The sequence below is a fragment of the Calonectris borealis genome, chromosome 19, assembly GCF_964195595.1.
Source record: "Calonectris borealis chromosome 19, bCalBor7.hap1.2, whole genome shotgun sequence".
Classification (NCBI taxonomy): Eukaryota; Metazoa; Chordata; class Aves; order Procellariiformes; family Procellariidae; genus Calonectris; species Calonectris borealis.
In genome coordinates this window covers 2,143,630-2,155,489 of record NC_134330.1, presented here as the reverse complement: position 1 = coordinate 2,155,489, position 11,860 = coordinate 2,143,630, and positions in this window count along the sequence as shown.

The following is an 11,860-nucleotide window of genomic DNA, read 5'->3' as shown; positions in this document are numbered from 1 at the left end:
TGGGGGCAAACTGCTTTTCCTAACGCTGCAAATACTGAGTCCCCCCAAAAATCAACAAGTTCATTTAAATTAAAGCAGATGTGCATACAAGAGGGGCACCGCCATACTCAGAGCACAACACAGACGGGCCTGGGACCCTGCAGGGGAAGGCAGGGCTGGTGTCTCCCAGCCTCCCAAAGTGCTTTCAGTTTGGTAGCCCCATTCCCTGCCTCTTTTGGCTGACACCTGGACGTCAGCCCTGGCAAACGACGATAGCTTTAAAGCCAGTGTTTCCAGCCCAGGTTTGGACTTTTACAGGGTACCAAAAGTTGTAGCTGCCCGTCCATCTCAAAGGCTCCCAGAAAATCCTGCCAGCCACCAGCACCCGTGGCAGACCCCGAGTGCTTTGCAGCGCAGCCCTGGAGCCCTATGGGAGCCCGGCTGCGGGTCTCTGCTGCCGCTGGCCATGGGTCCCCCTCCCGGCACAATGCTCCGGGGAGCTGGCTGCAGCTTGGCTTCCAGCAGAGCCAGGCAGAGCGAAGGGAAAAGCCCCGCAGCCTGGGAACGGCCGGCGCCTGCCTGCGGGAGCGAGTGTGTTGGGAGCTGCGTGGATTGAACACACTGCTGCGGAGTCAGATTCCTGCTCTGTGGAGCAGCGCAGGAGTAGCCCGGGGCCAGGACGGCAGCGCAGCACCCTCGGAGCCCCCCTGTCCTTTGGAGGACGGGGGGCAGAGCCACAGTCAGGCGCAGGAGGGCTGGGGGTCAAGGGTATCCCAAAGGGAGTGGAAAACCTCTCTGCATGTTTGGGAGGGAGTTTGTGGATGAGTGCACGATGGCCGTGCAGGGTTTTTCATGGGCACATGGCAGGCCGAGCACAAGCTATAGAAAAGAGAACTGAAAAAACCTCCAAAACCTCCTCCTGGCTCCCAGCCTGGAGCCCCCAGCCCGGCCAAGCATCTTCCCTGGCTCTGCTCCCATGTGCTCGGGGCTTCATAGCCGGGGAGGCGAAGGCCCCTTCGCACCCGTCCTGCACCAGGCAAGCCCTTGCTCTGCTGCGCCCGCGGCGAGGGTGGGGGGGTCCCAGGCTCTGCTGTGCCTGGCAGGTTGGTCCTCTCCCGATGCCAGCCCTGCTCAGGTCAGCTCTGAAGGGGTTCAGCGCCCAAATGGACAAGCCTCCCCGTGTCTATAGGGTGCAGGGACCAGAGTCCGGGGTGAGTGTCCCCGCTGTACCCGGTTTTCCCAGCTGTGAGGGCAAGCGAGTGGTTCACGCCTGCCAGGTCCCTTGCACCCATAGGTGCTCTCATCCTTCATGCCATGGCGGGTCTCCGATCACCCCAAAGCTCCCCCGATCCCAGGTGCTGGGTGAGACACCAAACCACCCACCCGCCTTTGGGGTCGGGGGACCACGCAGAGCCACTACCACCCCGAGCAACAACCCACTGCCACCAGGACATGGGCTGACACCCGCTGTGCCCCCCTGGGCTGTCCTCCCACGGCTGCCCCCTTCACGGGCTCCTGCCCAGGGCAGAGCTTGTGGGAGGCTCTGCAGGAGCTGGGCTGAGCGCCCAGACCCCCCGGCACGGGCTGTGCCCGCCTGCGGATACCTCCCACCCTGCCGCCAGCCTGGGAACAGCCTGGCTCTTGCTCTGAGAAGATCCCCTCTGCCTTTCAAGTGGGCTGGTGAGCTTTGACTTGGTCTTTGCACAGGCTTCATGGCATCGCATGATAATAATGTTCTGTCACAGTGGGTGACCTGGACCTTGTCCTGTTTCCACACATTTGGAGCCACCTGGCTAATGAAGTGGATATCGTTTTCTGGTCCATCTCTCTCACCCTATTGCTCTTCCCCCTTCCTCCACGCCCAGCTCCTCTGAGCGGTGTCAGGAGCCCACTGCAATCAGCCTTTTCCCATCGTTGTCCGGCACAGCTCATTAACTCCTCTCAGCAGAAGAGCGTGGCCATCACGGCTCGGGGGGCCGACGGGTGCCCCGTGGGGCTGGGAGCACATAGTTTCCCAGCCAGGGGAAGGCCCAGCCCGGTGTGAGCATCAGCCCGAGCTTTCATCAGGAGGTGACTGCGGCTGGGAACGCAGGATGGCTGCACAGGGTTTTTTTTTTTTAAGCTGAACATGCTCTGCTCTGCCCCCCAGCCCTCCGAAGCCACCCGGTTTGCAGCCAGCCCACGCGTGTTGCAGGAGGGTCTGGGTGCCCGGTGCTGGCCACCATCTCCCATGGCTGGAGGCGGCTTTGCCTCCCGCTCACCCATCACTCGCAGCACCAGAAAGGCTCCTGGTACCAAACTAGAAACCCATCCCCTCTCAACCGCTGCAAGGGAATAACCATCCCGGCGCGATTGCCTCGGCCCGGCAATCCCTCGCCTGCAGCCACAGCCTCCTCCATCACCCGCGGAGGGACCGGCAGCGTTTGCCCCGAGCTCGGGCAGCAGCTCCCACCCGCGCAGCGAAGTCGCCCGTGCCGGACGCTGCTGCCATGGCCAGCCCCGCGGGGTCGGGCACAGGCAAGGCTGCGGCACAGGGGACTTTGCTCCTGGCACCGTGCGGCTGCGTCTCAGGCAGAGGAAGCCTTGGGGCAGGTGGGGACACTCTGCCAGGGCACCCCCATGTCCCCGCCGGGGCAGCCTCGTGCCCACCCTCATCCCAGCCAGCACGGGGATGTGGGACCTGGAGACCGGTGGGGATTTCTCCCGCGAGCCACCACGGCGGGCCAGCCGGGCACAGCGCCGTGACTCACGCGGCGCCGGGGGATTTCTGCCATGGACGCACTTACGCATTTCGTATATGCCTCTCATTTTTTTCTTACAGTTTCATTTAACGCCTGAGCGCGTGCAGACACACCGCCTCTGACCTCACGGGCAGTGGGCAAGAGAGTTCCCACCAAAACAGGGCCATTAAATCCCCTCGCTGATATTTTTTCTCCTCTGCCCCCACTTGCGCTGAGATTTTCGCATTCCCTGCCTGCCTCCGCCTCCCCCACACCGAGGTGACGTAATGTTTTGAAGCCTTCTCCCATCCCCACCTTTATTAAATATGACCCGCGGTTGATCCCCACGTGGGGCGAAGGGAAGCTGTGGTTTCGGGAGGGACCAGACATGAAAGGGAGAGCTGCCCGCCCCGCGCAGGGCTTGCTCTGCAGGGCCGCGGGGAGCCCTCGTGCCCCGGCCACCCCAATATTTGCAGCCCTCCAACATCGCAGAGGTGGCGGGGACGGTGGCGTGGATGCCGCTTTCACCCTCCGAGGGCGGCCGGGTCTGTTGGCACTTTGGTTTGGGATGTAAATGCTCTCGCTCTTCATCTTCTCCCTCCCAGATGATGGACGGAGCCGTGGCTCTCCCCCTGCAGAGCTTTTGGGACGGGGGCTCAGTTGTAGGGCTCTGGTGCCCCAGCTCCGGGCTGAGCCCTACTGTCCCCGTCCCCCAGCCCGGCTGCTGGCCAGTGCCATCAGCTGTCACCTGCGGTCCCCAGCACAGAGACCCCGCTGGCACCCACACCCCGTGGAAGCCCCGTCACCCGTCACACGGCGCAACCCTCTCGGCACGAGGCCGGGTCTGGCAGGGGCTCCTGGGGAAGGGACGTGCCTGAGGGGTCACGGAGCCGCAGAGCGAGGCAGGGGTGAAGAAGGGGCTCTTCCATGTGTGCCCTGGCTCTGAGCACAGCGAATCCTGGGCGAACCTCCGCTTCCAGCCCTGCGGGCAGCTGGGGCAAGCTGGGCTGCCGCGGGGAGAGAGATGCTCCCAGGCTGCTCAGGCACCAAGTTCCTCCCCGCCTGGTTTCCACCACCGTCTTGTCTCGCCCCCCGGGAGCACTGGGGCAGGGCTGCGGGCTTTGCTGGCAGCGCTTCTCCCAGCCCGCAGCTCCCAGCCTTTCAGCAGAGCGTCGGCGCGGGGGACACAGCGGGGACCCCCCCCGCGTTGTCCCTCTGGCTGCAGCAGCGGTGCAGGTGTACCCACGCGGGGGACATCCATCGCCCCGCTCCCATCGCCCAGAGCCAGGCAGGTCCGCCGCGGCAGCACGCGGCACGCCGAGCCCCAGGTGGAGGGGAGGCGAGGCAGGAGCCGGGGACGGCACGGCAGGAGGGACAGGGGCGCGGGTGCCACCCGGGGCTTGCCGGGAGCTGCCGGGGGGCTGCCGGGACAGGGTGGAGGGGTGGGCAGGAGGACACCCGGCAGCAGCGTTTGTCTGTCACTCCGATAATTAATGCTTCTCCCTTACACTTTGCAAATAACTCGCGACTCTCTTTGTCTGGTGATAAATGGCCCCTTTGAAGTTCTCCTTTCTCAAAAGCAAAGCAAAGAAACACTTTCATAATCCGGCTTCACCTCCCTGTCCTTTGCCGAGCCTCTGCTGCTCTGGGCGGGGGGCGCAGGGGTGCTGGCGGCCCCTCGCCCACAGGTGGGACCCCTCTGGGGCTGCTCGGTGTCCCCTTGCTCTGCCGGGGGGACAGGCGGCGGGGCTCAGCACCGCCTCAGCCTGTCCCATGGCCATGGCAGCGTGCCCTTCTGCACTGGTGGCCTGGCCACTGCGTCCCCTCTCCGGCAGCACGCTCCCAGTCCTCTCTGGGACCCCCCCAAAACCCCAGGCCCCCCATTTTCAGAGCCTGGGGGCTTCCCCCGACCTCCCCAAGTGTTGAGCCGGAGGCGAGCGCCACAGTTGAGCGACCATGGGGGAGCAGGGTCCCGCCGTGGGGGGCGTTTGGGGGTAGGGAGGTGCGAACGTGACCCAGCACCCACCGTGAGCCACACGCGTGTCCCCCCGCGGCTCCCAGCCCACACTCAGGTTCTGCTTCGCTGCCACAGCAAAACAAGTTCTGCTGGGCTATAAAAAGGCCCTGGAAGCGGGGCAGGCTGGGAGCCGCGCAGCCGGAATCCATGCCAGAGCTCTTGCAGGTTGTCACCGGCTTACGTGTCAGGGCAAACAATGCTATCTGCCCAGGAATCGCGGCACAAAGAACACCACAACAGCGGCCCAAACCCCAAACACGGGGTCACGGGGCAGAGCCCGCCAGCCAGCGGCTCCCCGAGAGGAGCCGCGCTGCCCCGTGCATGCGGGGTCCATCCCACGTGTGGCCGTGCCGAACGGCGGAGCGCGGCACCGGCACGGCACGGCTTCTCCCAGTGCGGCCGGTTCCCGAGACCCTGGCGCTGAGCGGTGCCGGGCAGGGAGGCAGGGGCAGCCTCGCCAGCCACGGCTCCCCACACGGGGCAGACATTTCGCAGATGCCATTCTGCTTTACCGAGCAGCCGCGCGTCCTCTGACTTTTTATTAATTTTTAAGACAAAGAGGAGGGAAGCAAGCTGGAACCAGCGCGGGAGGTGGGGTTGTTTTCTGGGAAAACAAAAGCAGCGTGGCGGCGTGCCGCGGCCCAGGAGATGCTCGGGGCTGGAGGAGCTCCCCGCTGACGGGGCACCGTCCCTGGGGGCACCTTCGGTGCGAGCCCGGCTGCACCACAGCGAGCCCCCAGCCCCGGTACCCCAACCCAAAGCCCGGCCAGCCCTGCCGTCCCGTGTCTCACCCCGTGGTTATGGGTGCCCGTCTGGGCATCACTCGCCCCTTCGTGCGAGGATGGTGGCACCGGCTGTGCACCGGGCGGGGGTCACCGCTGGCGGCTCCCCGGGCCGAGGGCGAGAGCTGCCATAATGGAAAACAAAAAATAACCCCCAGCTCCCCGTGGGCAGCGCAGTCAGGTGCAGGTGCGGCCGTCGCTGGGAGAGGATTTTGGGAGGCAAGCAAACGCCGCCGGAGGTTTGCAAATGGCTTCGCACCTCTGGCAAGGGCCCCCCGTGGGCACGGCCACGCCGGCCAAGCACGCCCCAGCCCCCGCTGCAGGTGGGACCCCCCCCAATGCATTTCTCCACTGGGTGCCCTCCCCGGGAGGGTCCAGCCCCGGCCCCAGCAGGGTCTCCGCCAGGCCGTGGGGGGAGCCGGGAGGGCAAAAATCAAAAGCAAATTGCAGGAGTCAATGACGCGGAGCCGCGGGCGGCCTCAGCGGCTGCCGTGTGACTTTGATTCCCCTATCATAACCCCGAATTAAAAATTCAAGCAATTACTTGCATGGCTTCCCTCCGATTAGGCTGGGCCTCGCGTTCATTAATGCGGGCACACAGAGAAAAGCCATTAGGGCGGGTGGCGGGGACGGTTTCGCTGAGAACAGTTCCGCTCCAGGAAGGAGCCGGGCAAAAGCTGAATTTCACACATCTCAGAGGCCGCCCAAGCACGGCCGGCCCCGCCGGGGCCCTGAAAGCCGCCTTTGTCCGCCCGGCCGGTCCCCGGGCAGGCGTCGGGGTCCCTCGGGACAGGTGGCACGCGGAGGAGCATCGCGGGGGCGGGCAGGCTGGTAAAAGCATCAGCGCGGTGCCCGCAGCATCGAGGGGAAGGGACTGACCCCTGAGTCACCGCGACGTTTCCGGCGGCGCCGAGCCGGTCGCCCCCCCCAAAGTATTTACCCAGCCCAACCCTGCCGGGCGCGCGGGACCAGGCGGCTGCACGCGGTGCAGCAGGAACGTCGGCGGCTGTTGAATAAAGCTTTTCACGCAAGCCTGTTGCAGCTCTCTGCAGACCAGGCCAGCGCTCGAGCAAGATGCGGCAAGTTTTCCACCCAGCAAGCCTGGTTTTATGAGCAAATTTCAAGTTTCGCATAGTTTTCCCTCTCCTTGCAGTGCAAACGTTTCTCCTGCCTCCCCAGGAGCGGGTGCCGGAGGCATCGGTCACCTCCTCACCGGCTCCTGGTCCCCTGTGGCCTCAGCAGGACTTCTGCCTGGCCTCCGTCCCCCATGTCCCCGTGGGAACCCCCCACCTTCCAGCAGCCACCCGTGCCAGCGTGCCGAGCGTGCTCGTGCTTCACCACTGGGCCATCAAGGAAATTTGCTGGACTGAAAAAATACCAGCACGTCTAGACTGAAATACCAGTCTGGGCTCCTGGGGAGTCGGAGGACCCGCCCCGGGCAGCGCAGGCTCCCTTTCCCCAGGGGTGGCACAGGGAGAAGCGAGCCCAGGGGCATCCCCTCTCCCCAGGTCTCGCCAAGCCCATTTATCGCCTCTGTCCCTGTCCCCGCTCAGCGCTGCCCGTGCCTCATGGTTCTCTTCTGTGCTCCCTCCCCCATCGCCTGCGCCCTTCCTGCTGTGATCCGTCCTGCATCGGGCTTTCAGCCCCCGGGAAGAGCATCGCCTCGGAGTGGAGGCTGGTGCAACGGCCGGGTCAGACCCACCGGAGGGGGTCGGGCCGTGCCGAAAGCCCCCTCGCCGGCCATCGCCTCCTCCGTGCGGGCGCTGCCGGGGGCCATCCATCAGTGCGACCCCAGAGCCGCCCCGAGGAGGAGTGACGGGAGGTTGCGGTGGGGCAGAGGGGAGAAAAGGAAAACAGACAGGATAAAAATCACCGAATTAGCGGGTCTTAGGGAGGGACGGCCTGCAAGATAGTGCAGAGCCATTTTTTATGGGAGAGACAGCAGGCATGAACTGAGGATCAGCCTCTTCCCTCTGACCCCGCCACTGGAAGTCACCCCTGCCATCGCCACCCCATTGCTCATCTGCCGATGTGCAGTTACTGCCACCGGAGCCCCAGCCCCGCAGTGCCGGGCACTGCTGCTGTGACTCCCCACCACCCCGGTCCCGTGGAGGGGCCAGGGGAGGAATCCCCCTTCCCCTCGCCTGGGGAGGTGGGCAGCAGCGAGGCCAGGCAAGACTGGGTCCCCGGGGCTGCACGGAGCCTCCCAAGGGGCGTCGCAGCCCTCCTGCCGCCCTGCGCCTGCGGTCCCTGGGCCCCCGCAGAGCCGGGGCGATAGCGATCGGCCCCACCCGGGGAAGGTGCGGTTTATTACACGGAGGAAGACGCCTGCGCCCTTGTGCCGGCACCCCGCTTGGATGACGCTGCTCGAGGGCGGCTCCCCGCTGCGCCCCGCCGTGGGCTGTGGGTGCTGCGGCCCTGGGGGAACCGCCGGTGGGTGCATAGGCAGGCAGCACCCACGCTCTGCAAGGGGACCCCCGTGCACCCTGCAAGGGGGACCCTCACGACCCCTGCAAGGGCGACCCCCGTGCAAGGGGACGCGCGCCGGCAACCGCCCGGGGCGGCCCCGCGTGGGGAGCCCACGCCGCCGCGATCGCGCTCGGCGGTGGCCGGGGACGTGGTGCCACCTCGTGGCGCGGCGGCCGGGGCGGCCCCCGGGGCTCCCGGACCGCTGCCACTCCCACCCCAGCAGCGGCTGCCGCGGGATGCTCAGAGCGCACAGCCGCGGGGGAACGCCTGAATTACTGTCCTGGCTCCGAGTCCATCAAGAGAGAGTTACGGGGGGGAAGGAAAAAGAATTAAAATAAAAATCGCTATGTGAAGGCAAGGGGAAATGTGTAACAACCCCCCCCAGCCACCGCAAGCCGGGTCTGGTGCCACCGGTGAAGACTTTTGCCCGACAAAAGCAATTGCTTCAGTTCACCAAGACATCACCGCACACGCCGGACCGGTCGCGCTGAGAGGCGAGGCCACGCAGGCTCTCAGGCAGCACGCGGCGTATTTACTGGTCCAGGTAACGCGATTAAATAAAAAGGGCTTTACAACCTGAGCTGCAACCTGAGCTTTGAACTCACTGGGTTGCTCCTTGCTGGGTTGCGCGGGGCAGAGCCCATCACCGCGGGCAGCCCCAGGGGAACCCACCGGCTGCAGGTGGGCACAAGTGCCGGCGGCACGGCCCGGGGAGACGCTCCCCCGGGGCTCGGCCACAGGAGACGTCCTGGTGCTGGGACCAGGCAGGCCGGGCACTAAAGCCCTTTTGTTTTCACCCACCCAGTGACCCCGCGCAGAAGAACGGGCAGATTGTCTTTCAAACAGAGCCGATGTGGAGCTTGAATGTCCCTTGCCACCTTGGCTATAAATCATCCTGCATGTGATAAGGTAATTACCTTCTCCTTGAAACTATTCATCGGAAAACCTATAAAGCGCCTGGCTTGTAAACACAACAATAAAGAGGCAGGACAATAAAACCTTGGCTGGGGTGGGGAAGGTGTTGCCTTTCGCTGGCCCCGAGCACCTCGTGCTTCTCCAGTACCCGGCCGAGGATGGAGGCTGCGTCTGCCCCCGCTGCTCTTGTCGGCAGTGCGTGAGCAAGCAGCACAGGGCACACACAGCCCACACGGCTCCACCAGGCACCAAAGGTGAGCATCTGACACATAAAATCATCACTGACCTTCATAACTCCGTGGGGTCAGGCAGGTCCCCCCCAGCTCTGCTCCAGCACCCTCAGGACTGCACCCAGGTGCAACCAGCGGCAGCAGAAATATCCTGCAGGGCTGGGGCCGGGCACAGCTGACCCCCATGAGTGACGCAGGCCCCCACCCAGCAGCGTTTTAGTTGTTACTCACAAAAATTAGGCCTGAATCTCCATAGCCACCCCCTCCACCCTCCTATAACGTGTGTCTCCCCAGCAACGCCCGTGTGCTGGCAGGGGAGGTGATGCAGCTCCTGGCTGCTGCTGAGCGGGGCCGAGCCCTGCGCTGCCGGCCCTGACGGGAGGCAGGGGTGATGACGTGTTTGTCTCACCTTCGGAAGATGCTGGATGGAGTTCCACCAGTCAGAGTGAAAACCAGCTCCTGCCTGTCCACTCTCCCCTGTGCACACACCGTTTTTTCCCCAGAGGGTCAGCTAAGGGTGCCCAGAAGCTGGGGAAAGGATGGTCCTACAGGAGAACAAAAGGCTGGCGTCAACGTAAGCTCCACCTTATGTTCCCCTCTTTGCAGGCAGGAGGTTTGTAATGAGTGCGTGGGGTGAGACCATAAAATCCAGACTCTCTACCCAAACTGGCATTTCAGCGCTTATTGCCGTAACGTGGTGATGGGTCGGGTTGATGCCTGGGACGCTCAGAGTCTATGAGCCTCCCTGGGGAAAACAGCTACAGAAGAGAGCAACTGGCGGCGTGCACAACCCAACCCGTAACTGATTCAGTTCCTTTACAGATGAACCGAACTCTCTGGCATTCAGACCCGCGGCCTTATTCTTGCCTGGTCTTGAGGGAAAGAGAGTAGCCAGCTGATGAGGAACAGGCTCAGCAGATCGGAAGGTGCTGAACCCCTTCTGCTTTAGCATCCGGTAATGCGTTGGGCTTTTTGTTAAACCGATAGCTCACGCGGAGAAAACTGCTTACGCTGCCTTCAGCCAAGGCTACCTAGAAACTACTTTTGCTCCCAAAGATATAAGATATTCTTATCTTCCTGTCTGAGAAAAGTTGCAGGTTCCCCAATATGGGTTGCAGCACTGGACGCGGTTATTTAGAAAACTTCAATACACCAAGCGGGCAGGCTGCTACCACGCTCAGCGGGGACGCTGCCTTCTGTTTTATTCAGCCACTTGAGCTCTTGGTTTGCCTCCATCGCTCACGCAGTGCTGCTCAGAGCACAAGTCCACGTTTCCTCAAAAGCCCTTAGGCGTTTCAGGACCCAGGTGAGACCTCACAGGAGTTTGTAATAAACACCGAAGACATTGGCTACACACTATTGAGAATGCCAGCAGCTCCCATCTGCTTCTTGGGCATGTAAAACACCCGTGGAGGTGGATTTCTCAGTGTTGGAAGCAAGCCAGTTGTTTCTGGCGTGGTTGCAGGGTGCCTGCGCAGCCCCTTTGCCGAGACCGGGAATCGAAGCTCAGGCTCGCAGCCTCGTCTCTGCAGCAGCACAGTGGTGCTCCATGGGCAGAGATGCTACGTCGCTCACATGGATCTGCGCACCAAGGCAAAACTCTTTCCAAAGCAATGTAACTGTGAATCAACGGGGATTTCCCCATTCAGAAGAGCCGTTCTCCTCCCAGTACTGACACTGGGTGTGGGCTGCTGGGACAGACGCAGCACTGGTACGCCCAGCATCTGCTGCCTGAGCACACGCCGGACAGCGAGTCCCACAGCTGCCTCGCCACCAGCGTTTCCGCTGGTACAGTACGTAGGCGGCTCTAGGGCTGTCAGCAGACCTGGGGAAAAATCCAGGCACAGCCATGTTTTCAATGGTAACGTGACAGATTGCTTCTAGAGCCAAAACACAGCTGCAAAACACAGGTTTGATTCATACGGTGGAAACTCAAAGGTAAAGGTACAATTGCAGCAGCCAAAGAGGGAGAAAAGGAGCAAATGCCAGCTTAGGCGTAAATTTGTAATTTGAAGCAAGGCCAGGGTGCTCCTGAGCCAGGATGGGGCCCATGCCCGCTGGGGCCCAGCAGCGATGCTCAGTTCTGCCGCTCTCTTCCTCAACCTCCGTCCCAGGCAGCTGCTCAGCCTTTCAAAGCGCTCAGACAAGCCTGACCGTACGCCAGACGTTGGCAGAGCGGCTCCTGCTGCCGGCTGTTTCAGCAGGAGAAGTCACTCTGGGCAGGGAAGCGGCCCCATGCATCCAGCGAAGACGACTCCATTACTCTGAAGGGGTTCCAGGTGCTCACACGGCTTGAGGCCCACTGAAACCAGCGGCAAGGGTGGAAACACAAAGCAAATTTTGTATCCCAAAGAGCTTTTATGACAGCCAGGGCTTGTGCGGAGCTCTGTTCAAACATCCAGGCAGAGGTTAGGAGAGCAGGCACTTAACTCTCCAAGTGCCCACAGACCGGCTCATTCCTGGAGGCGTTGATTTGTCCCCAGCAACATCAGAGAGCTCAGTCCGCCGCCGGCTCTCAGCACAGTAAGCACACAGCAAACAGAGTAACAGCATCATGAAGGAATGAGGACAGAACTTCAGAAATAGAAACAAACCCACATGCCGTTTAGAACATCACTGCACCTCCCACAGAAAGGCGACAGAGCCCCAGGGTAGCACTGCTTGAAGAGCCAAAATTCCAGCCTCAGAGGACCTACTCTGAATTTTCTGGCATACGCAGCACAGTACCATCCACCTGGAAACAAGGAA